This window comes from Lactuca saligna, chromosome 5 (assembly GCF_052625555.1).
Source record: "Lactuca saligna cultivar CGN05327 chromosome 5, ASM5262555v1, whole genome shotgun sequence".
In the NCBI taxonomy this organism is placed as follows: domain Eukaryota; kingdom Viridiplantae; phylum Streptophyta; class Magnoliopsida; order Asterales; family Asteraceae; genus Lactuca; species Lactuca saligna.
This window is the reverse complement of record NC_136421.1, coordinates 78,763,273-78,788,973: the sequence shown is the minus strand read 5'-3', so window position 1 is coordinate 78,788,973 and position 25,701 is coordinate 78,763,273. Positions and strand designations below refer to the sequence as shown.

General features: G+C 34.2%; 1 pseudogene across 1 annotated transcript in view; it reads left to right on the top strand.

Moving 5' to 3' along the window:
• Positions 1-22,010, top strand: part of LOC145045456 (uncharacterized) — a 31,232-nt pseudogene extending 9,222 nt beyond the window's left edge. Inside the window, exons 2-11 of the transcript XR_013681832.1 lie at positions 17,797-18,278; positions 18,417-18,500; positions 18,575-18,625; positions 18,705-18,883; positions 18,991-19,060; positions 19,149-19,663; positions 20,718-21,076; positions 21,179-21,306; positions 21,505-21,596; positions 21,682-22,010. The product of XR_013681832.1 is annotated as an uncharacterized LOC145045456 (transcript). The remainder of the gene's footprint in view (positions 1-17,796; positions 18,279-18,416; positions 18,501-18,574; positions 18,626-18,704; positions 18,884-18,990; positions 19,061-19,148; positions 19,664-20,717; positions 21,077-21,178; positions 21,307-21,504; positions 21,597-21,681) is intronic.
• The last annotated feature ends 3,691 nt before the right edge of the window (positions 22,011-25,701 follow it).

Genomic DNA, 25,701 nt, shown 5'->3' with positions numbered 1-25,701 from the left:
ACCTAGGAATCTGGATGTTACACTGTGGCTATGGTGAGACAAGGCATTACAAGAGGGACTACCCGATAACGAAGAACTCAGGCGTTGATGGATGGATTCTGATGATCACTGCATGAGAAATCGCCCCAGAGTCCGCAGCGACCAGCGGTAGGTCTTCAAATTAAGAATTGATTTAAAAATTAATTTATATTTATATAAGATTAAAACCTGGGGAAAACATTTAAAAGTAATTATAATAACTCACTCATCTGAATAAATCACAACATTCAAGAGAGAACTAAAGATCCGTACAAGGAAGCTATGATGGCTTAGTATGTACATCAAGGTTGTGCATAGCTAAGATTTTGCAGACTTAGAGTGAGTGATTCACCCTTAATTCCTATTCCTTGTTTGGTTGTGGATTTAGGGCAGAGCCACTCAGTCGACCGTCTTATTCATCTTAACAATACATTACTTGTATATGCCAGACAATCATAGAGGTACTGAGGAGGATCATAATGTAGAGTATCGACACTAGTTATCAAAACACTGCACTATTAGTACTCTCTTATCGCGGTACGATGTGTGGCAGTGGTATATCAAGGGGGAAAACATAAAGCACTAGAACAATTACACAGAGTACATTGTCGAACACACTCGGGATACACCGTCGTATAACAAAATTTTCTTTTAAATCGGCCTAACATTTGTTTCTGTAAAGAGTCCATTGTCATCATTCATCATGAATTGGTCTGGTCCTCACCATACCAAGGTCATATGTTTCCATCGCCCTGACCGTCAAATTCATGAAACCCTCATCATCCGTAATGACAACCCGACCTAGACCTCGGAATCATCTACCTCATATTCTAAACCCCGCAATACTCATGCAAGGAGTACCTTGCCCCCCAAAACCTTTCCGCCGTATATTCAACATACCTTCCCGAACTACCACTCGTCCAACAGATCAAGTTCAAGCACAGAGGCTAAGGACGAATACAACCCACCTATCACTACTAAGTGTATACATGAGGGTGGTATATAATAAGGATTAAGCAGATTTAGTATGCGTGTGTCCGCCCTATCTCCTGTTCCTTGTTTGGTGGTGGACCTGGGGCAGAGTCGCACATCCGACCGTGTTACTAATCTTAATTCTATATGGCTTGTATAATACTATCTAACGAGGTAATGATAGATGGACGAGGTATGAATCATATCATGGACATTAGGGAAAAATTACCCAGGTCTACAAGTGGGTATTCTGCCAGTCAGAGGAGCACAAACCCAGTGGTACTGCTAAGAAAGCTAATTTCCAGACGAAATACCATCTAACGGGGGGATGATGTGACAACCCAAAACATTTTGTCTTATAAGTCCAGCCAATCAATCAAGAGTCAGACTCATTTCTACAATCTTTTAGCATTGTTTAGGGTCTGTTTGAGTGTTCTAATCCTAGTACATTCAAGTATAGAGTTTAGGGATAAGTTAACGTAGGTTCTTCATGTTACATTTGAGCCAAGAACTCCATCAAGAGGAGTGTACGATGGCACACATGAGTGTACATTGAAGATGGCTGTGAACTCACCCTCATATGTATCATTTCCCTTCATTTTCTTCATTTCTTACACTTTCACCTCAAGAACTTCCATTTTCTCTCAACTATCATCAAGAACACTCCTTCAAATCTTCAAAAGTGGTAAGTGATTCTTCCATCTTTCTTGATATTCTCCTTAGTTTTGTAACATATCATGATTCATCCATGAAAACATCTCCTTATGATAGATCTTCAAACCTTCATCCATTTCACCAAGAACACATAGTAGTTCTTGGGCTGTGATCCCTCTTCAAGCTTCCAAATCATAAGTATCCTTGCCATATACTTAGTATTCATTAGAAGCCCTTGTTTAACACCCTAGAAACAACCAATTTAGCGTGAACAACAAGAGTTTATGGCCGCACACCCTTGCATGTCTGTAAACCGTTGTTTGGTGCATGTCTTGGCTGCAAACTCATCTCATGTTCCAACATAGGATCGTAAACACTTAATGGATGCTAGATATGGCCACAAACACCTCTTTTGCATGCTTCTTCCGTGAGTGTATGGTCGTACACTCCTTGACGGTAAACTCCTTGGCCGTACACTCCCTTGTGTGGCCGTAATCCCTCTTTAGTCAATCACATGTGATTGTAACACTTTCTGGCAAGTGTTTCATTGTCCCTAAGGGTGTTTCCTTGCATGATAGTTTTTTAAAACACTAATTACATGCCAATATATGCCATTATATGTCATTTAGGACTCATTTGTGTCTCAGGAATTCATTCGTGGAACTTCTCATCCTTACACGAATCTGCAATTGAATCACCCACATAAGGTGAGTTCATAACCCTATAATCAGTCTTTTAAATGCTTTTAGGGGGGGGGGGGGGGGAATACAAGTCGAACACAATGATAATTGTGTAAATGATATTTGTGACAACCTTCATATTCAAAGGATTTATTATACTTTATAAGTGATCAAAACCATTTCAAAAACTCTTTTAAGTTATGTTACTTTAATTGTTTATAAAACACCGTTTTTAAAGTACAATCATAACTAGGTAGATAAATGAGTCTTTTATTCAAGTCAGTAACAGTTCAAACAAATATACTAGTAAACTATAAAGGGTATAGTTTAGAAGTTCAAATCATACAATAACAAGAACAGAAGGAACATATGATAACAAGAACAAGATAACATTTGTATGAGGTTACTTCACGGCTCAACAATATATTTGTTAGGTCGCGTTTTGCAACCAGAGTCTCCTAGAGGGAGGGCATGAGTTTGTGTATAGATCTATATGGGATTGACACCCCACACATTGCTGCTAGCTAAAGTGGGACTTGCAAGTCCACTGGTGAAAAATATCACATCAGTTTTGGTGCCAGTAGGTCGTCATGTTAATCACATGTCATATCAGTATAGTTACAACCACATCACATCTTAACCTTAATTAACAAATTGGTTTTAAGGTAGTTAGTACATTCAGTTAAGAGGGGGCCTATAATGCTAACTTTATGATTCCTCAGTAGATACAATAGGGATATATATTAATCGAGTCTGACAGATAGTAGGATGTGTGCTTTCCGCTTCATTTCATGTTCCTTGTTTTTGTTGTGGGCTTAGAGCAGCTGCACCCAGTCTACTATTTATTCAATCTTAGCTATATATATATATATATGTATGTATGTGTGTGTGTTCTGTATACACCAAGTAATCATAAGGGGTACTAGATATAGGTCACGTCATAACATACAAATTCAGTACACCATTTTCTAGTACAAAAACATACTTTTCAAATAGAACATATAGTAGACTAAACTAGAAACTTATTGGTTACAAGGGTTTAATCCATTTTATTAAATCAGTATAACTTAAAGGACCTTTAGTGGTTAATTCTATAATACCTTAGTTTATACCTCAAGGTTATATATAATTAACATCCGATAGGCAGTTGGATGTGTGCTTTCCGCCTCACTTCCTGTTCCTTGTTTGGTAGTGGGCCTAGGGCAGATTTACACAATTAACTATCCGTTCGATATTAGATTATATATAGCTAGTGTAAACTAAGTGATTATAGAAGGAACTATTGTGGTTACCATTTTTACTAAAGGAAATAAGGGTTTTTCTTAAACAATGTTTTCATCAAATAAAGGAACTATTACAGTTAACTCCATAAGTACCAAATGAATACGCCAGGATTGTATACAATGAAGATCTAATAGACAATAGGATGTGTGACTTTCGCCTCATTCCCTGTTCCTTGTTTGGTTGTGGGCTTAGGGCAGATTCACACAATCGATTGTCTATTTACTCTAAATTGTATATAACTTGTATCCATTTAGTACTCATAGAAAGGACTGTAGATTCATTTTACTTACCATTCATCATATCAGAAAATATAAGATTTTCTGGAGGAACAGGCGAACTTTTCTAAAAGAACTTACAACATACTTTACATCACTAAAATACTTATGAACTCACCAACTTAAATGTTGATCATCTCTTTCAAAATAACTTGTATTCTCAGGAAACTAGTAGACAGGTACACGTACTGGGATTTAGAAGATGGAGCATAGTAGCTTCATGTCTTGTTTTGTTATTTACTTTTGGAGTCAATCTTTTGTGAATCACTACTTTGTAAATACTTTAATATTAATACTATGGTTGTTTTTACTATGATTACTATGATACATGTGTTGTGATACTAAACATGATGTCCTCCACCCCCGAACGTTTCCGCCATTCCGGTTTGGGGGTGTGACATTCTTCCTCTTCTAGATCCACAAAAGCTTCACAAGAGCTTAAGATCACCAAATAATTACTATGGAACGGATTAGGGTTTTTAGGATATGGAGGCTGACTAGAAATGATCAGAAGAGGCTAACATAAAGCTTATATAGGGTGCAACATGAAAATTAGTGTTTTCCATTTCCCCCTCGTACACCCAGCGTACGGTGCTATGGACCTACGACTCTTATTCACTAGTATGCAAAGCGTACACCAAAAGTACGCCCTACATACTAGCTTCTCATCTAGTACGCAAAGTGTAACTTGTTGTACCCCCCGCGTACTAGGATTCCCTCTTAAACCTTAAAACACTCTGAAGACCATAACTTCCTCAATCTATGTTTGTTTCCGATGAACTTTATATCCACGAAAAGGTGATGAGAAGCCCTACACTTCCAACAACTCACCTTAGCCTTAAAACTCTTGAACCACACCTAAAATTCATAATGGATTGAGTTAAAAAATTACAATTTTCACTTGGGCTCCGAAACACCACCGAACACTCAGATCACTTAGACATTAACCCTCATCCAAAAAGAGTCAAATCCTTTCTTCCCCAAGGTCCTAAGCCTTATGAAAACTGATGATCGGGCCATAGCCCCAAATAATGTAGCGATTCGAAACCGGGTGTTACTACTCTCCCCCACTTAAATTCGATTTCATCCTCGAAATCATTCCTTACCATCCCCGACATTCCTGACAGCTTGAGGGACAACCATAACCTTGAACATACAATGACGTTCCTAAGGAATAGAAGCCTACAAAACTTTCCAACCTGAAGAAAACAAATCCATAATCCCATGCACAAACCTAACCTAGTTTACCTGAAATCTGAAGTCTCGAATTGGTCTAAGTCCCTGACAGACCACCCATACTGAACCAATGTTAAATCCATGACACTTATCCTTCAAACTATCTATTCAACTCCTGATGATAACAATTCCATGAATACAATGAGATACAAGATATTTAGTTCCTTAACTTTCGGACCGATACATTGTAGCTATGATTTAGAACCCCCATAACTTGCTTGACCTTCACACAGGTTGAACCATTCTAGAGTACAGTCACATAAGCTAAATCCTAAACCCTCCAGCTGATGCCTTTGACATACAAATTTCTTAACCCACATCTCTCTGAACTAAAAACCTTGCATGATACACTCACGATTTCCAATGCGAGTTTCCACCAAAAGCCCACTCGAAAATGACAACTCATAACATCTTCTTGTAGACCCTTCACTAAAACTGACGAGCATACATTTATGAATCTACCCCACTCCCTGACTGGAGACACTACCATAACATCCATAAATGACCCTGAAAACATGTCGATTGCGAACATTACCCAAATCCAAATCCATATGATGTACCACAACCTTAAATAACCCTTGGTTATCTGCCATGCCATACCAACCACTATTCCAACGTGCAGAGACGATCAATCCAAAAATTTCCACATTGCATCAAACCCCCATCCGCTCAAGTGTACCCCCACCTGGAAAACCACTTGCTACATTCATGCGGAACTTTATGATTCACGGCTTCAAAATCAATTCCCAACTTGATAATCAAACCCCTAACAACGTCTTGCGAACAAATGGAAATATAATGAATACATTTCATCGATACTTTATGATACATGACTGATACTCCCAACAATACCTTAACTGTTCCCTTTAAACAAAACACATTACACCTTTCTCAGCAATACATATATTGATTACCGCAATACACATCCTTAGGGAACCCATAATCTTGTCCCGAAAAGAGGAAAAACACCAAAGCTCTATTGAGAGAAAAACCTCAAACATTAACAAAAAGATTCCCATGAATGATCGGAACAGACCCCAAACCTTGATTGAGATTGAACAGACTGTCAATATTCACATAGCTCATGAAGGCTTTTTGTATGCTACAAAAAACCTGATCCTGCTATAGCCAAGAATCATTATGCCAAAGAATCATTATGGAGTGATATTGCTAATAATATATGATCCTATAGGGTCACACCTTTATCAAGTTGACACATTTTTCATATTTATTATTAATATGATTATTAAATTCTTGTATTTTAATTAGGGAATAATTATTGATTTATGAAAATAATAATTATAAGAGAGTATAACTACTTATTATTTCATATGGTATAAATTAATAGGTCATGCACAACTTTTAGATTAGTTAAATCCTTTTGGCTTTTACTTAAAGAAAAAGTTTATATTTTATACACTCTGAGTTTATAAAATTTAAACCAATTCTTTTGCAGCATGATGAAGTTAGGTGTCACACCCCGAACCGTCAGAAAACAATAGCGGAAACGTCCGGGGACAGGCGATGTCATGCGTAGTATCACAAGAATCGTATCTTAGTAATCAAGGTAAACACAACCATTGCACTACAATATGATTATTTACATATGTTTGAAAACATAGTTTGTGTACATCAAAAGAAGCAAAAGATAAAGACGTGACTCCAAAATGCTACTCCTTCTCCAAAAGCTGGCAATGGTACCTGTCTAATCATTGTCCTTAGAATACAAGCAGTTTGAAAACGTATCAGCATAAAGCTGGTGAGTTCATAAGCATGTTTTTGTATTGAAAACTAGTCACTGAATTTGTATAAACGATTTCTATTCATTATATGTAAAATTCGTTTGTATCGAAACCTTGGTCAATCACCAGTAAGTAAGATGTGTTACGTTTGAAAATCCTGGCTACCACCAGTAGGTGATGTAAGTTTTGTTCGAAAACCCTCACCTCCGCCAGTATGAAAACATGTTCCGTTTGAAAACCCTGGCTTCCACCAGTATGTAAGGTAGTTTTATTACTTAAAATAAAACCAAAGGTTGGATCCATGGAATACCCTCCAATGTAGTAAGTGGGTAGTCTTATTAATTAAAATAAAACTATTGAAGAAGGAAAATCCCGTAAACAAAGGTTAGTTGATACTATTGTGAGTTTGTATAACCATGATAATATGACTGATGACCTCCTTGACATTTCTTCAGGCGTCATAGGATTAGAAAATTTATCACCCCAGGCGTGCCCGCCTAACTGTAGCTAACAGTTCAGGTGTAGGATTGTCGGTCCCCAATAGATCTATTCACAAATTTCATGCTCTCCCTCCAGGAGACTCTGGTTATACTAAAGGTGAGGATTTACTGGTACCGTGAAGGGTTATTCTCGAGTTTGAAATCGTTGGTAAACGGTGTAGAGTATAAATAATTATACGCAAAATAATTATTTAGTAAGACACTCTTGTAATCGTAATGTAATATGGATAAACTAAATCTGCCATAGTTTATGTGTCTAAACCTGTAAAACCAGTAATGAATTCTCCAAACTATACCTATTATAGTTTGACTGGTATGTTATGTTCATGTATTGTTCTGAAAACTATGCAATTATGTTTAGAAAGCATCCCTTATGCTCCGCATATTACAAAAGGGATAAATTATCTAAAAGTTTGATGTAAAACTGTTGTAATTGCATCCATTTATAACTTGTGAAAACCTTTAGGTTTGGCTTGTATTCCCCCCATGAAAACATTATAAAAACTTATAAAAGCGTATGGGTATGAACTCACAGTTGGTTGGTCGTAAAGATTTGGATCGGAAGATCCTTGATTTGATGCGCGTGTCACTTAACAGAATCCTAATATCAAATAAATACATATATGTATCCAAATTAGCAATTTCATTAGATAAAGTGTTAGATAAACACTTGGTTTTGGTTATGGAATGTTACCGGGATTTGATTGAATCGAGGAAAACAGGCTTTTCCCCACGAAAGAGTTGTTTACGGCCGTATATGGAGTTTACGGTTTTGAATGGAGTTTACGGCCGGGAACCGGGTTTATGGCCGTGAACTAGGTTTACGGCTTTTGAAGATCTGTGAGATTACGAACGTAAACCCAAGAACAAGACTATTGGTTTTCGACTAAAAAGTGTTCCAGAGGCTCCCAAATGGCCCTAAATGACGATTTCCAGCGTTTTGTCGGGTGAAAGGAGGGCTTTAAGGAGTTTACGGTCAAGAGGTTTAGAGAGATAAAGTGGGTGTTTCCGCCTAAGAAGTTTTAAATGAGGGTGGGATCCTGTATTTATAGGTCAGGGGTATGGTTGGTGGTGGGGTCCACCTGGCACTGACCGTAAACAGAGTTTTCAGCCGTAAACTTGCCTTGGCTGTGAACTCGTCGTTTTTCGAGGGAATTGTGAGTTTTTCGTGCGATTTTTTGTTTTCCGACTCGTATGTAATTATAACAATAACCTTAGTTAATTTACTTTACCAAAGAAGTTAACGAAAACTTTATTAAAAATTCAATTTTATTAGCAGGGGTGTGTTAAAAATAACGGAGAAAATTTCGGGTTGTCACATTAGGAGACAAGTTTTGTCTCTTTCTTTCACTCTTTGGCCGAAGGTTTAGACAAGCATGGGAGGTTCCTTGTCAACCTTCCTCCTATGCTCCCCATTAGTAAATATGTTATATTATTATATGGTGTTGCTTTTGCTTTTGCATGGGTATTTAATGAGGGGTCTTGCATGAGTTTGAAGCAAGTTTTTCTAGTGAATTCTCTCCATTATTTCATATGCCCGAAACTCTCTTATACTCTCCACCTCTCTCTTTTGAAGCTAGTTTGGTGAGTAGAAGACCTCTTTAGTTGTCTCCTTTAGTGATTATTTGAGTTAAGGACTTAAAGGCTTAAGACACTCAATAATACAAGAAGGAACTAGCATTCCAAGTGCCTTAATCTTGATGGTGGATACTTGTAGAGAAGATCATGTTTTTTGATTTTTACATCTTCATCAACACCCTAAACAAAGAGTGTTCAAAGGCTTCAAAAGTTATCTCTAAAACATCCTATGATTTTTTAATATCATTCTAACCTCTATAAATGGATCCTAGATGGTTTGGTTTTGTGATAAACTAGAAAATTATATTGTTATTTTTTATGCTTTTGTTGCTCGTTTTTATGAAAAACACATTTATATTTTGTATCAAAACCCATTAGTGGTATCAGAACCATCTTTATATGTTAGAATGATTTTTTATATTTGATAATCTTTGGTTTTTGGAAAACAAGCATGGATTTCTTTTTGCTAAGAAAAATCCATATTTGTCTTCTTTGGCAACTTCTTGGGTAAAATTGTTTATTTTTATATATAACCATTTTTCATGCATTTTGGTTATATAAAAGTTGCCTTAGAAAAAACGAAGAGTTGTTTGTTATAATATTTGGTATGTTGTTATGTATAAACAAGCCATTTGGACATTTACATTGTGCTGGGTTGATATTTATTTGTTCATAAGATGTAATAGATAAATATGTATTTTTCATTTGTTAATTTGTTGTAATAAATTAGTTACACTAATTGTGTTTCTTTTTAAATGTAACAAGATGAAGAAATGACCATTTTAAATATGACTTAACCACTTGAGACCATAATCCCAAGCATGAGCTTCTACTCTTTGTTTTGGGATTAATTATAGTCTTAATGGTTTAAGAGCAACAACATTCACAACATGAAGATTTGAAGCCCTTTTGCAAGCAAGAGTTGACTTGGCAAGTGGGAGCTTGAAGACTTTTTTGAAGTGTCTCTTAATTCCTTTAGTAAAGTCTTAATAATTCTTGTGATGGTTCACAAAAGTTATTACTAGACATGGCTTGGTTTATACACATTATAATGCATGCTTGTGATGTGTGTTTTATGTTAAATGTATGTTATGTTTTATGTATGAAAATGGTTTTTACATATCAAGTATCATTTTTTATAAGATAATATCACTTGGAGTTTGAGTAAAAAATATTTAAAAAATAACATAAGATGTTTATAAATGGATATTTATAAAAACGCTTTACTAGTTAAAACTCAATTTTTTGTTAAAAAATAGTTTTATCGTATAACTTATAAATATTTAACTTTAAAATATTTGAAATGGTTTAAAATATGTTTAAATTTTATATAAACTCCATGTCTTTACTATAAATAATGAGTTTTTATTTTATAAATATTTAACTTTAAAATATTTGAAATGGTTTAAAATATGTTTAAATTTTATATAAACTCCATGTCTTTACTATAAATAATGAGTTTTTATTAAAAAGACTAAAATCGGTTTATAGTGTTATTACGTCGAAACTATAATACTAGTTATTATTTTCCATCGAAATTTAATATATGATATTATTTTTTATAAACTTAACGCAACATGTTGATATTATATTTTATAAATGCCAAATGAAATTTAAAACATAAGTATCATCACCTAAATTTTGGTTTATCAAAATATGAATTTTATCATAAGATGCACAAAATTGAGTTTATAAAATAAAATGAGTTGATTCTATAAATGCATAAAGTCATAAGTTTTTTATTGTTAAAAGGAGATTTTAAATTGTTATTTTAGAACTCATACAAAAATCCAAGTCTTAAATATAAAATGAAGTTTTACTAATACTATTAACGGTTCTTAAAACCGCTCTACGACTAAATTTAAAATATCAGATTTTAGTTTATAATTGATCGTGGCTAATGGAAAATAAAATGAAGTTTTATTTGGCACTTTAAGAATCTTATAACAAGTAATATGAATTTTACACAAGGGTACATGAATTGTTGGATGCGTAAAATATTCAGGAGACCATGTTTTTACACCTATAAAAAACACATATAAAACCTTTTCTTAAAAATGCAAGTCATTGTCGTCCTTTTGAAAAATACTTGGTATTATTTTTATGGTCTTAGTGGGTGATGGGTCACCTAACCATTAGTATTGTCTTATGATGATTGGGGTAGTTTTGTAGTTTCTGGTGTCTAAAGTGTCACCTTGTCACTAGTTAATTGTAATACTAGAAGTTGTTTAGGATGACTTGTTCGGAATCTTGTGTGATAAAGGTCACTTAAGCATGAGAGGTCCGAGGCATATATGGGATAAACATGCCAAGTTAAGCAATAGTTGTTTGGGGTCCCTTTATCTAGGAATTACATACCGTATGCAATTGATAATCGCTACCTACTGAGTTTGATTAAGTTTATGGGATAAATGGCTCCTAACCATTTACTTATTTCGTTACTTGGATCCTAGACTTTAATAAACTAATGTGTTAAGAAACAATAAAAGGTATTAAATTTTAAAGACTAAATATTAAAAATACTAAATGAAACTTTGTTAAATTCTATTAATAACTGTTAATACTCTTACGCCTTGCAAAACCTCTTTCTTGTTGAGTTGCAAGAGATAATAACATTGGATGGTTATAATTTCTATAATTGGTATAATATCTTGAGGTTTCACCTTAAGGATAAATAGAAATTATATATACTGAAAGATCCCATTCCTGAATAACCTCTACAAGCTAGTCTGTCTGATCATGATACTTTGATGGTAGTATTATTGTGATGATGTTGATGTGTCTCACATCATACTGGAGTAATTAACATTGACTTGCAGAAAATCTTGGAAAATTATGAAACATATCAGATGTCTCATCAAGTAAAGCATATATTCAATCAGAACACTAGAATGTGTTTCAAGTGTGTTCAAGCATTGAATAGAAGGAAAATTCTAAGAGATTATGTACTCAAATAGAATTATAGTTAAGGGATATGCAACATAATCCCAAAAATCAAGAAAGGATCAAATGATTAGTGTTGTTTCTACCGTGGAAGAAACTGGATACTAAAAGATGAATTGCTCCTCTAATCTCATCGAGCTAAGGATGTTTGACTTGGACAAGACTTCAGATATCTATATGATAGAACTATTTATTTTCACATCATTCAATTGAGTGTGTTATACTTCAAGTGACACTAATAATTGATATTTTGTGCTGATGTTTGGAAGGAATAATCAATTGATCGCAAACAAATGATATTTCATGTTGAAGATGTAACAAGTGATGGTATAGTCTTTACTTAAACAATACATATTTTGTACCTACCTATTCTTATAGGAACATGTAACGGTTGTAAATTTATGAATGAATCTAGATTTACTTATCGTTTAATGGATGTTCGCATTAATGTTCTGAATATTCCATGTTAGAGATTTTCTCATAATGTCAATTATGAAGTAAATCTATAAGCTTTAATTAAATTAATAGTTCTAAAGATACACCTATATAATCAAATGATATTTGATTCAAACTTATCTATATCTTAATCGTCATGACAATATAAATATGAAACACATATACTAACTTCAAAAGGATGGAATTTTTGAAGGAAAATATCCTTGATTCATTTGATATATATTAATCCTATTTGTAATATCCCAAAAATCTAGGTAAAGCTATTAAATCCTTCCATTTTGTCAAGTTCTCAAGAGTGGTCCCTTGGATGAGTTCTTGTAGCAAATGAGTATGTTGGGCATACTGGGGAGTATGCTACACGTACTCATGCGCTTAATTTGGACGCAGACTCACCTGGGTACGCTGGGCGTACCCAGGGTTACGCTGGGCGTAATGGGTCCAGATGCAAATGCTAATATTTGACTTGTGCACTATATAATGGATGCTAAGGCTCATTTCTCAGCCTCCATATCAGTGAGTGAAACCCTAAGAGAGCCTTCCATCGTCCTTAGCTTGAGAGTGAGTGTTTTGGAGCTAAAAGTGCCTTGGTGTGTTAGTGAAGAAGAAGGAGAGGAGCTTGTGGAGGCTAGATCTTGAAGTGCAAGTTTGGATCTGAGATCTATAGAGGAAGGAGCTGCATCTGGAGGTATAAAGTTCAAAACTTTCCTCTTCATTTTGATTTGATGTTGCATGTGCCATTTTAAGGTTAAAAGTCCCAAAGGTGGAGACTTTATAAGTGTAATGTGCTCTATGGACCTAGATCTGTCCCTTTTCAGTGGTATTTGCGTTATAGATCCATAAAGTTTCCATCTTGGTCGTTGATATGAGGGCATGCTTAAGTATTGAGCTTTCTAGTGGTTAGAAATGGAATATTATGGGTGTCAGTGACTTGTCCAGCCATGAAAAGGCTTAAAGTCACCAACTTTATGGATTAAGAGGGTTATAGATGGTCAGATCTAGAAGTTGGACGTGAGTCTTAACTGATTAAGACCCCAAAAAGCTTAGAGTCTGAAATTGGGAGTTACACGGGGCGTAATCCCAGTACGCACAGCGTAAGGGGTCGCACACCTCGTTTTCTATGAAGACACCGGGTACGCCCAACGTACATGTTTGGTACGTGCAACGTAACCCTGAGAGTTGACTTTGGTTGACTTTTAAGGTTTGGCCAATTTTTGGGTCTTAGGGCCATAAGAGGGGTAAAATGGTCTTTTACCCTTCTGAGAGTACTAAAGGAGGGAATAGTCTAGCCTTGAGGGATGTATTGATTGGAGTATTTATTTCATATGATTATGCGGAGGCTAGATCGTATTTTTTAGAGTTTAAGATTTACTGAGTTACTCGAGGTGAGTCTTCTCACTATACCTTACCTAGAGTGATAATTAGAGTTATTTGATAGAGTATTTATATGTTTTTGCATGATGATATTTCTATGTGTTTTATGCTATGCATTTTACAGAGTTTGGACTGTAAGGCCCATAGAGTTAGGGCCAGAGGGCACACCAGAGTTATGGGACCAGAAGGTCCCACTGAGACACATTAACCAGAGGTTCAAACAGAGTTATAGCCTCGAGTGGCTAATATCTATTGCATGTGGTATTTTGGGGAAAACTCACTAAGTAATTATGCTTACTGTGTCATGTTATGTGTTTCAGGTACCAGTGAGGATCGCGGGAAGGTGTCGGTTTGATCAGTACACACTCATGGAGCTTTTACCCATTTTGATCTTGGGATGTGATGTTATGAATTGATTATGTGATACAATGATGTTTTTAAGACAGTTATGAATGAAAATGTATTTTTATAAATGTGAAAAATTATTTAAAAATTTAGGTGTTACACTATTTATATGGGAAGATGATTCACAAGTGTCTTTATCTATTAGTAGTTAATGAATAAAAGGTTTGACAAAGAGTTATATTTAAGTGATGTATGTAATATTTTTCAATCCATGAATAGATTTGGTGATAGATACTTAATCAATGTCACTAACAACTTTTATTTGTTATTGCTGAAACTTTTCATTAGCTCAAATTGTTTCATAGTGAAGATTGAAATACAACTTACTGAGACTATCATTAACCTTTTGTTGTGATAAATAAAATGAGTTTGTGAAAACCAAGTCTTCTTGGAACATAGTTGTGGAATAGATTCACAACTCATTTCGTCAAAAACACTCACTTATCATTAGTACGGATCTAGTGGCATAAGATCACGTAGTAGCTTGGATGTATCTTTTGATGTTCGAGGTAGCCTTCGAATTCTCTAGTGGGATAGGGTCACCTAGCCACTGGTTGAATGCCAATAGTACAAGTTTTTGAATAGTATAGCATAGACCTTGTAGTCTATTATATGATGCTTAAAAAAACTGTTTACTTCATAAATTTTTGGAATTATGTTCACTGCAACAAATATATATTGAATATATATATATATATATATATATATATATATATATATATATATCCAACCAAACAATTATATTGAATACTGTTGGGTTTTGAGCAATCTAACACTTCGTAAGTGTGCATGCAACCCTAATAAACGTTGGATCTATGTTTTCTTCTAAAATAGATGCAAATAATAATTTCCAAGGTTTCTTTCTAACTAGCATAGCATAAGGTTTATGAATCATAAAACTACTAGTAGAAATACATACCTTTTGATGATGGTTGATTGTTTTGAGTTTGAGAGCCAAGCACCAATAGTGTGAATGTCTCAAATGGAATCACAAATCACCACAAACTTTTGGAAACTTTGAGAGGGTAGTATACTTTCTTGTGGAATCGGCTACCACTAAGCCTCACACAACTAGATTCTCATTTCTTGCATCATATGCTTCTTTATATAGTGTGCATGGTTAGGGTGAAACCCTAATAACCCATGCCTTTTCCTTTCCAAGGATCCATGGGTTAAAAGCTCCATCGACCATCCATGGACTTCCATATTAGCTTAGCCCATTAACAAATGAGTATTAGCCCACACTATATAAAATATAATAGCCCATAATTTAATCAGTCTTCTTTTTTAATCTCTAAATTAATTCATAATTAATTTAAGACTAAAACTAATTAAATAACATGACTTCATATTAATATATTATAACTTATAATATATTAATAAATCATAAGTATACAATTCTCATAAAATCATCCATAAATCGTTTGGATGAAATTCAACCCAAATTGACCATGTCGGGTTGGGTCAAGTATGTACCAAATAAGTTATGGACTTAGACACCTTATCGAACAGACTCCCACTTGGATAAGTCTAATAACTATATTTGCGTATGTTACTTCAGGAACCAACCAGCAATCGTAGCTCTCGAAAACTCTGTTGAACTATGAAGCGCCATTTTAGATAAGTGATCATGTAATCCACTGTTCTCATGATATTAGTCGGACAAATACATGGAACAACGTCGTACATATTGTCCAACAGTTTATTTCCCGATTTTCGATTTGTTTGACAAAGAACTTAATCGAACACATCAATTTAGTTCTGACCGGCCGGTACATAGGTCACAACAAAATCATCGAGGGGCCCAAATATCGCTTCTATTTCTAGAAGGAACATATAAACTTCGAATCATATGCTTGTTCTACTACTTGTTGAATTGTAAACAAAGGCACATTTTATAACATCAAGTTACTTATGTGTTTACGTGCAATAAATGCACAACCAACTCATAGGTAACAACTCATATCTCTAGGTTTGAAGATTTATATGATATTACCGTCTCACGATCATTCGAGATAAATTCCATGAAGTGATACAAGTGAGCGTGGATTTAGTCCAATACTCATAACTTATGAGCACTCATGAATGTTGTAGCAACCATTGCTATGACTAAACCCATTTAGCCATCTACAAACTCGATTCATGACAGTCTTGATTCATACCTACTTCCAACATATGAACGACCGTGGAGTGTTTAAATAACTTAGTCATTCGGAAGGAATAACCTAGCTATTTTGGAAGTCAAAACATGCAAAGTGAAACACAATAATAATCGAATCTAATATGGTCTCAAAACCCTTTTGAATATAAATAGAACCACCTTTTATTTATCACCATATTGATTACAAATTATTCATTGTATAATGTTTCAAACAATCAACTTAAGACTTGAATAAAAAACAACAGTCGTCCCATGCTCCTAGCATGTACACTTTGTTTTTCTAAACAATAGTTATGCCATACTCCAAGTATGCACACTATGTTTGTCTAGGATCCTTACATTGTGATGTAGATCAATTAAACATGATTCCAATGATACTCATTTCACAATCCCAAATCCTTATTGTAAATGTGAGAATGTCTGATTCCTATCATTTACCAAAAAAATATGTTAGATTTTAAACTTTTATGCAATGTTCCTCTTGTAATGATTATTCACAAAGTCACCAAAACCTTGTCACCAGTCATTACAGAGTATTCCAAAGAAGGTCAACTTCTATGGAACGGAAGTCTCATATTCAAAGTACATTGCTTTGAACATCCTTCTTGCATTAAGGTTTACTAATCCTACATAGATTGAATAACTTCCACCTATGGAGACATTTCTATAGTCCGATTTTGACTATCACTTCCGAACAAGAGTTACTTCTTTTCAGAACATGTCAATACGGTCCTTTCCGACAACTTACATCATACTTCCAACTTTCCCCGAGCAACCAATCTTTGGCGAACCTCAGATTTGTCCTCGACAATTGCTTAATCACTTTAGTCATATCCAGTTCTAGACTTTTCCCTTCTCAATGCCTTAAATATTTGGAAAATTTAGAAAAGATGAATATTATAGCACATGCAATCAATCCTATATCCGAAGCATATGGGAAACGATTCATGATGTTTGACATAAAGACATGATAGTAGACCAATTTTTGCTACAATATTGTTTATTTACCATGTTTTCAAAATTTAACTATGAAGAGGGATGCCGTAATCATAATCGAATTTTGAAAACGCAATATATATAGAATTTCTTCAAGTTGAACCATTCCAACACAAAATTCATATATATATATATATATATATATATATATATATATATATATATATATATATATATATATATATATATATTAACTATATTATTAAACATATTGCCCATATCTTGAAAATTAAGAGGTATACATTTTATAACACCATGTACAATCTATTAAGCGTATACGTATACATGCACGTATCATCATAACGTACGGTCAAAGCTTCTCGTGGAAAACCCTAATACCCTTTAGACACTATCAGCCATCATTTCTTCCAACAATCGTTTCTTCCAAAAGCTTCTTCCAAACTCTTCTAGCTGCGACTGAGGACTTCTCTTCGACCTTCGTCTCTCTATCTTAGAGCCTGCGATTTCGATTGTTCTCCTCGGCTTCCATTACCACCACCCTCCTATAGTCTTGTAGCTATTAAGAGTCGGTTTATGTTACTTCTCTACTATCACCATCACCATTGATTACCAGAGGGAGATACAAAGGAGTGCGAATGAGGAGTTGGGGTTCATGGGTTTCTGAGTTAAGAGCACCAAATCAGAAATCAAGAATATGGTTAGGATCTTACTCAACTCCTGAAGCAGCAGCAAGAGCCTATGATGCAGCCCTTTTATGCGTTAAGGGCCCAACTGCAAATCTAGCGGCGGCTGCCACCAGTACCGGTCCATCTCCATCTTATTCATCACCATTATCACCGGTTTCACCATCTGAATCAATAACTTCATCTAATGAGAAAAGCCAGAAATTGTCTTTTGAAAACGATCCACTTGATGTCGATGGTTGCACCATGGTGCAACGTCTTTGATTCACCAAGGTACAATGATGTATGAACAGCGAGTCTTGGTTTGATCCCTCCGATGAAGAAGCTGGTGAAATTTGTCTCTGGAGCTTCTACTGAATCCATGTGCTCTTTCTTTTTCTAAATTATTTTTTGGAATTTTCTTGACTAACATTTATCAAGTAGCTTATTCTATTTTTGGAGAAATACATTTTTGTTTTTCTAAATTATCTACTGAATCACTCTGATTGTTTTTTTCTTCAGAATAATAAGCCTACACATCACAGTGTCCAGGAACTGCGAGCTTTAGGCCTGACCCCTCACTTTTTAGCATGTCGTTCAGCTCAGGTATGATTTATGAATGGGTGTGTTGTGGTTAAGAGTTAAGACTTAAGCAATCAAAGTATCGGTTTACCTTGCAGCCATTGTTGGAAAACACAAAGCAGAAACTCCCACAATTTTGTCATGTACCTGTAAGTTTCTGGTTAATAGGCTGTCCTTGGCTTTGTGTTGTTCATTTCTGATTGATTGATTGATTTTGTCAACAAACAGGCTGCCACATTCTTAATATACATGATGTTCCAAACATTTGTCATGTTCCTCTTTTACTTCGGGTGCGTGGATGTTTGTATTCCTTTGATAATTGAGATAGATATATTTCTCATCATCTCTAAATTTTCCCATGACCAAAATGCTCATGAGGCAATCCTGAAACAGCTAGCACTACTGCGGTGAGCACATATTTATTGTCAGTAGTATGTGTAGAAGGAATGTGATAATATTTATTCTCTCTCTCTCTCTCTCTCTCTCTCTCTCTCTTTCTCTCTCTCTGTTTCAGTGTAGCAAGACCTCCAAATTTACAAGAGTGGACTAACAGGGCAGAAACTTGTGACAACCTCACCAATTCTGTTAGTATCATTTTCCTCCTTTACTACTTACTACTGCATTTCAGTTACTTAATATCCTGTCCCTTTTCGTGTTGGTGTGCAACTGCAGGTGAAGATTGCAATGGTTGGGAAATATGGATCAATTTGTTTTTATATGGATTTTCCTCTCAAAAGCTTAATCAGATGCCCCTAAACAGCTTTCAGCGTAGGTTAGATCATATATGCTAGCAACGCATTATCCATTTTAGCTTAATTTCTATAGAAGCTCTTATAGGATTCACCATGAGTTACTGATTGCTAACCCTTTATGTCATGTTCTAAATCTTCCCATTCCTTTTCCACACCTACATTGACATTTCCCACAAATCACATACTGTGAGAAGTTATGAACATATGAATGTGGTGAAATCCAAGAAACGATTTTCATCCATCCTGATTTTATTGTTGCTACACGCAACAATATCATTGATAAATCCCATCTTCATTGAAGACAAGAGTCTTTTTGACAACAAGGCTAAATTGGTTGCCACAATTTCTGAAATATCTTCTCCCCAAGAATTAGAGCAACTCTAGTCAGCTTATGAGCATGCAGATAACATTATTTTTGATATATTGGATTGGCAGGTATATATGCATCATCCCTTTCAATCTTCTTCTATATGTCATCATCTTCCAGATAATTTATGTCATTTACACTTGTTAATTTTATATGTTTTATAAGAACATATATTAGTATAACTGATCTATATGGAAGCTTAAAGATCTTAAGAGTTATCCTTACTTATTTGCAATTTATGTAGTAAAATTAAAAAAAAATGGTCCCTGTACTTCCTTCCTTTTACCATGTTTAGTCTGAACTCAAAACCTTTTTCACTTTTGCTCTTTATTTCAACGTTTCATGGAAAAGTTACAATTTTGGACTGGGCATAGTAAAAATAAGACAACACAGGGGTCATATATGTAAAAGTGGTAAAACTTATATTTTAAAGTATCACAATTGAATGGATTTGGACGAACTTCAAATCTCTTATTAGAGGCTTACAAGCTGCTCTTCAAGGTAAATTACTAAATTACCCTTAATAGTCTGTCAAGTATCTAAATTATCCGTAAATAATATGCAAATTGAGAATGGAATTGAATTATGTTGGAACTTAAAAAATAACCCAGAAAGGAATTCTACTTTCCTTTCATAAAGTCATGAAAATGAATTCCAACAATCCGTCATCTGTGTAAATTACTACTCCTAACCCCCAAAAAATTTACATTGATTTTTGTGTAAAATTAGAGTTATTTTTATTATCTTATCAAAACTCTATTTAATATATATATATATATATATATATATATATATATATATATATATATATATATATATATTAACAATTTTATACAGATAGTATTTCGATTTGTGTACATTTTGATTATACCTTATAACCTTATTATACATGGTCAACTAAGTAAAACTGAAAATCAAGATAACTTATTTTTTTTTAAATGTAGTATTGTAAAGTAGTATTTATATCTTATAAAAACTCTGTATTTGCAAAAGAAAATAATTTTATTAACATCTAAAGAATTTGTAATTATTAAGTCATGTCTTGTTTTAAAATCAGAAATGTAGGACAAAGTCAAAATTTCCATTTGTTACACTATGCCTAAAACAGATGTACTTGTGTAGGCTACTGGAAAAACAATCCCTTTGGCGGTAGGATTCATTGGTCAAGTAGCAGCAACAAATGCTGGTGGCCTTGTAATTGATATGACCCGCCAAATAAAGATGGGTGGAAGGGCCCTTTGTTTGCTGGACATTCTTGTAAAGTAAAAACTGCCCTTGCCCTTGGTATTTCCCTGTGGCAGGATAATTGTTTTCAGTTATAACCATACACATTCTAATACACAGAGCAACAGATGAAAATGAAACAGAAAGAAATATAGAAAAAAAGTACCTGATATGTTGAAGCCAATGGAATACAAAGAGGAAGAAGAAAAAGACAGAAGATGGTGACAAATGTGAATGTTCTTCAATTCGTATTGCAGGTTTATATGTGTATATTAATTATATATGTAAAATCGTCCCAAATCTAGATAATATTAAGAGATATTATCATTATCACTTTAGTGAATGTTTTGATAAAACAGGTTGTTGATGGCGTAAGTAAGATAAAAGATGGATATAACACTATTACCTGGATGTTGGAAGTTAGTACTTCAGCTCACGAACTTACACTCAGAAGTGATATCTCGTATGAGCAGTTTCTTAGAGATAGGTAAAATGACCTAATTGTCCATTTTCAAATTTTCATCATTCACAAACTGTTGATTTATAAACATTTCACTTATTTTGTCATCACTGAAGGGTATAATAATTAGATGATTTGAGTAGTTTAAAGATAAAATTACTTGTTTGCAAAGTATTGTTGTTATGGAGGGCTATTTTAGACAATTCTCTTGGTAAACAAATGCAGCAAGGGTATCCTTGAATCACTATGGAAGAGAGCACACATAATGACAGATGGATTCAACAGTTTCAAAAATGTTTTTTGTAATTTCACAGAAGGTTAGCCATTTTCCGATAAAACTGTTCTCTAACCTCATATTTCTTGATATTAATGCTTTCTTATTTATTTAAATTTGAAATCAAGCCCCATGTATTCATTCCCACAAATAAAACTACCCCCAAACGCAATTGAAGCTGCATAAAGTGCTGGAAAAGTTCTTGATGTTTTCTATTGCCTCAAGCTCTTGGAAGCCACTGGCATTTCTACTGTCCCTGGTTCAGGCTTTGGCCAAAAAGAAGGGTAGCTTACTTTTCTCCTTTGCTATTTATACCCTTCTTGTTTATTTATTTAATAAACTTAGTTTTGAAGTCCTGGTAATATCTTTTTTTATTTCATTTATTATCGAGTTATTTTTTTACATTTAGAATCATTTTGTTTTGTTTGGTTTGATGGAATCGGAAGAATGGAATGGAACCGAGTATATATATATATATATATATATATATATATATATATATATATATATTATTTTTAGTATGATATTATTTTAATGAAAATATGATAATAATATGATTAATTTTGGTATGATTTTTGACGGTTAGTATTTTATGGTATGATTTAAAGTATTTTTGGTATGACTTTTGATAGTTATTATTTATGGTATGATTTAAAATATTTTTGGTATGATTTTTGACATTTACTATTTATGTTATGATTTAAAATATTTTTGGTATGACTTTTGATAATTAATAATATACGAAAATACATCATATGATACACCCTCTTCCGGAAGAAACCTTTTGCCGCCCGACGCTTAGCGCGGGTAAACGGCTAGTATATATATATATATATATATATATATATATATATATATATATATATATATATATATATATATATATATATATATATATATTCTTGACTAAAGATGATTAAACTGTCAATCTAAGCTTTAGAATTGAAATGAAGTATAATTTCCTCTCCCTTAATTATAGCAAAACAACTTTTCAACCCCTGAAACTTCATGAATTGAAACTTTTGTTTTTCTATAATTAACATTGCTAGCTTGCAATAATAGTAATCACAATTATCATGCTCCCACTAGCATGATGATTATTAGCATAACACTTATGCTCCCACTAGCTTTGACATGTATTCAGAAATCGGTTGGATTTCTAAAATTTAGATTCATACACCTGTTCTTAGATAGCTCACATGTGTGTCTAAACAATCTTCAGAACTATGAAAAGGGATACCGTAATCATAGTCTCAATTTCTTAGACCTTTTCCATTTCTCACAAGTCCATGTTAGTGTGCCGGTTAACCACACACGCTCCACTAACGACTTTTGAAAATGCAAATAACACAATTGATATCTACGTAAAATCTACTTAATGAAAGCGTTTCCTCACCATCATTTTCATGAATCGGAGAGAAACCTTATGACACTTAGATTTTATAGTGTATGAGTTCCTATCCATGTGAATTTGTCAAAACCATAATCACAAGATAAGGTTAGTGATAAATTCAGCCGTACATGGATTAAACTTGTTCAATCTTAGTTTCTTGTCACCTTGGTAGCACAAGGGCCACCAATGCTTCCAAGTTGAACTCTGATAACTCACATGCAAATTCAACTTATTTAAAGTAGGTACAGAAATAAGAATTATGTCAACATGATAGGTTGCAAACCTTAAGTCATGTGCTAGTGATAAATTACAGGTTTTACTCTTGATTAAATCTTGAAACTCTTTCAGGATCTTTAAGGCTTCCACTGTCCCCTTGACATATAAGTTTCCCCAGTCAAGAACCATTCCTTGACAAAACAAATATTCAAGGGATAGTGCGGATTCTTATCAAGACTAATACTTCACACAATTGGTCTTAGTTGGTCTTTGTCTCATCCAATACATCACAACTTACCAATCTCAAATGTACAAGAGTAGAAAACATTTTAATCTTACATTTGACTAGTGTTAATAAATCTTCCTTTATGTCACTCAAGGTTACAATCTTGGAGTATGACTTTAAGAATTGTTTTGGAATGAAGTATGACTCATCTTCTTGATTTTAACCAATCCAACAATTCATGACCTCTCTTCTTAGCCATAACAATGCACTACGATGTCCTTAGAGTATGAATTTGTGATATGGTTTCATAATCATTAAGATGATCATGAAATACGATACTAAAGTACTCTCCCATCCTTTCAGATTTGAGAAACTTTTATCTTTCTGCCTAATTTGATTCTTCTCATTTGTTTTGTCATATATTGTAACCTTTCCAATGTTACAGAATTATACTTAACCTTATAAGTATAATCATATTTACTAATCTTTAGTAAATCATGACAAATCAATCTTTGTAGTGGACCTTGACCAGCGCACACCCAGTGTACCTAATTCCTTATTCCTTCAATTGACTCACATATACATGTGATCAAAGAATTAGTCTTAATTTTTAAAGATGAAAATTCTCATTCATCATACAATACAACTTGTATGATTCCAAGTTTCTGTCCAATTGAAACTTGGGTGATGAAAAACTTTCTTCATTTGGTAAATTCAGACACTACCACAAATGAAAGAATCAAATCCACTTTCCAATATTGCTATTACTGGAAACATATAAACAACAATTTTCCACAGATGCCATTGTAAGGATATTTTTTAAAATAAATAAAATTAAAGCCCTTTTTTTCTTTTATTTTAAAACTTTGCGAAAAAACTTATCCTTACAATCCACATAAAAACCTTGTTGTTATCTATTCATAAGCAATATATTATAACTCTTAAGCAACAACTCAAAATTCTGATTACCGAACCATGCGATCGAAAACCACCTTTGCAATCAGAATCAACATATACTTACTTTAATCTTCCTATCTTTTCTTTGATTCTTAAAAAACATCAACATGTGACCCATTCACATTATGTAATAAGAATCTCCAAATAGAAACTTAATAGAGTTAGTCAGTGGACTTTACCTGAAGTAGAGTCAAACTTTTTGACTTGATCAATCTCATGATCTTTCAGGTAAATATGGCAGCTTCGCAATCAGTGTCCCTCCCTTTGGCAATAAAACATATAGACCCTTTGGTAATGGAACATGAGAATATCTTAGACTTAGCCTTTCTCTTTACCATTTGGTCAATCGAGTTGACTATGGCCGATCCCTTTCCATTGGGAAGAGAAATGCTTTTCTAGATATCCAATGCTACCATTGCCAATGTCCATTTAAGGTTTGGGAAGTTGATCTTCTAATCAAATATGCTTTACTGGTGTTCCAAATCATTGCTGATTCCACAACACCAAGCAAATAGATAACAACATTAAGGGTCATGTCATAGTCTGCCTCATAGTAGTCCCAAAGAGACTCACTATGTTACTAAGAAAGTGATTGAACATCCAACTTTCACGAGACTTTGTCACCCAACTCTCCCGGCTTGTCAATATATGACTTTATCTCCAAGATGTGAGCACACATAGACTATGTTTGCCAATAGGGATTGAGTGACTTTAAACTTTTCAAGAACTTGTGGGTGAGGTAGAATAATTGGAGGAGGTGGAGGAAGTGAAGCATGATGTTGAGGGACACCATCTTCAAGAGATTTGGGAAGATCATAGTTGTCTGAACCAGACATCTATAATGGGAGAAAATAGAGTTAGTTGATTCAAAGTCCTTAATATAACACCCAATATGAAATATTAAGGCTAGGACCCAACACAATATTTTATAATTTGGAAGAGGGATGCCTTAATCCAAGCTATAAAATATTTGAAGGTAGGCGAATGACGATTCGCCAATTTCCACCATGAAAAACGAAATAATTTATTAGGTTTTAATTGGATTTGAAATTCCTAGATCTTTTGAGATTCATTGAACTTTTCAATGGCATGTTTCAATCTCGAGTGTGCCCTTTCAAATTTTGTGACTGGGATGCCGAGGATCACAAAACAAGGTGTGAATAACCATACCAATTCACTTGGTACTCTTAATATTATCACTTAATCAATGTGCCGGTTAACCACACACGCTCCATTGATCTATGACAAACATTAAGTCACCCTTCGTGATCCTTACTAGTCTAAGTTAGTGTGTCGGTTAACCACACACGCTCCACCAACGACTTGGTAAGGTACAAAGTGTGAATTCCATGGGCT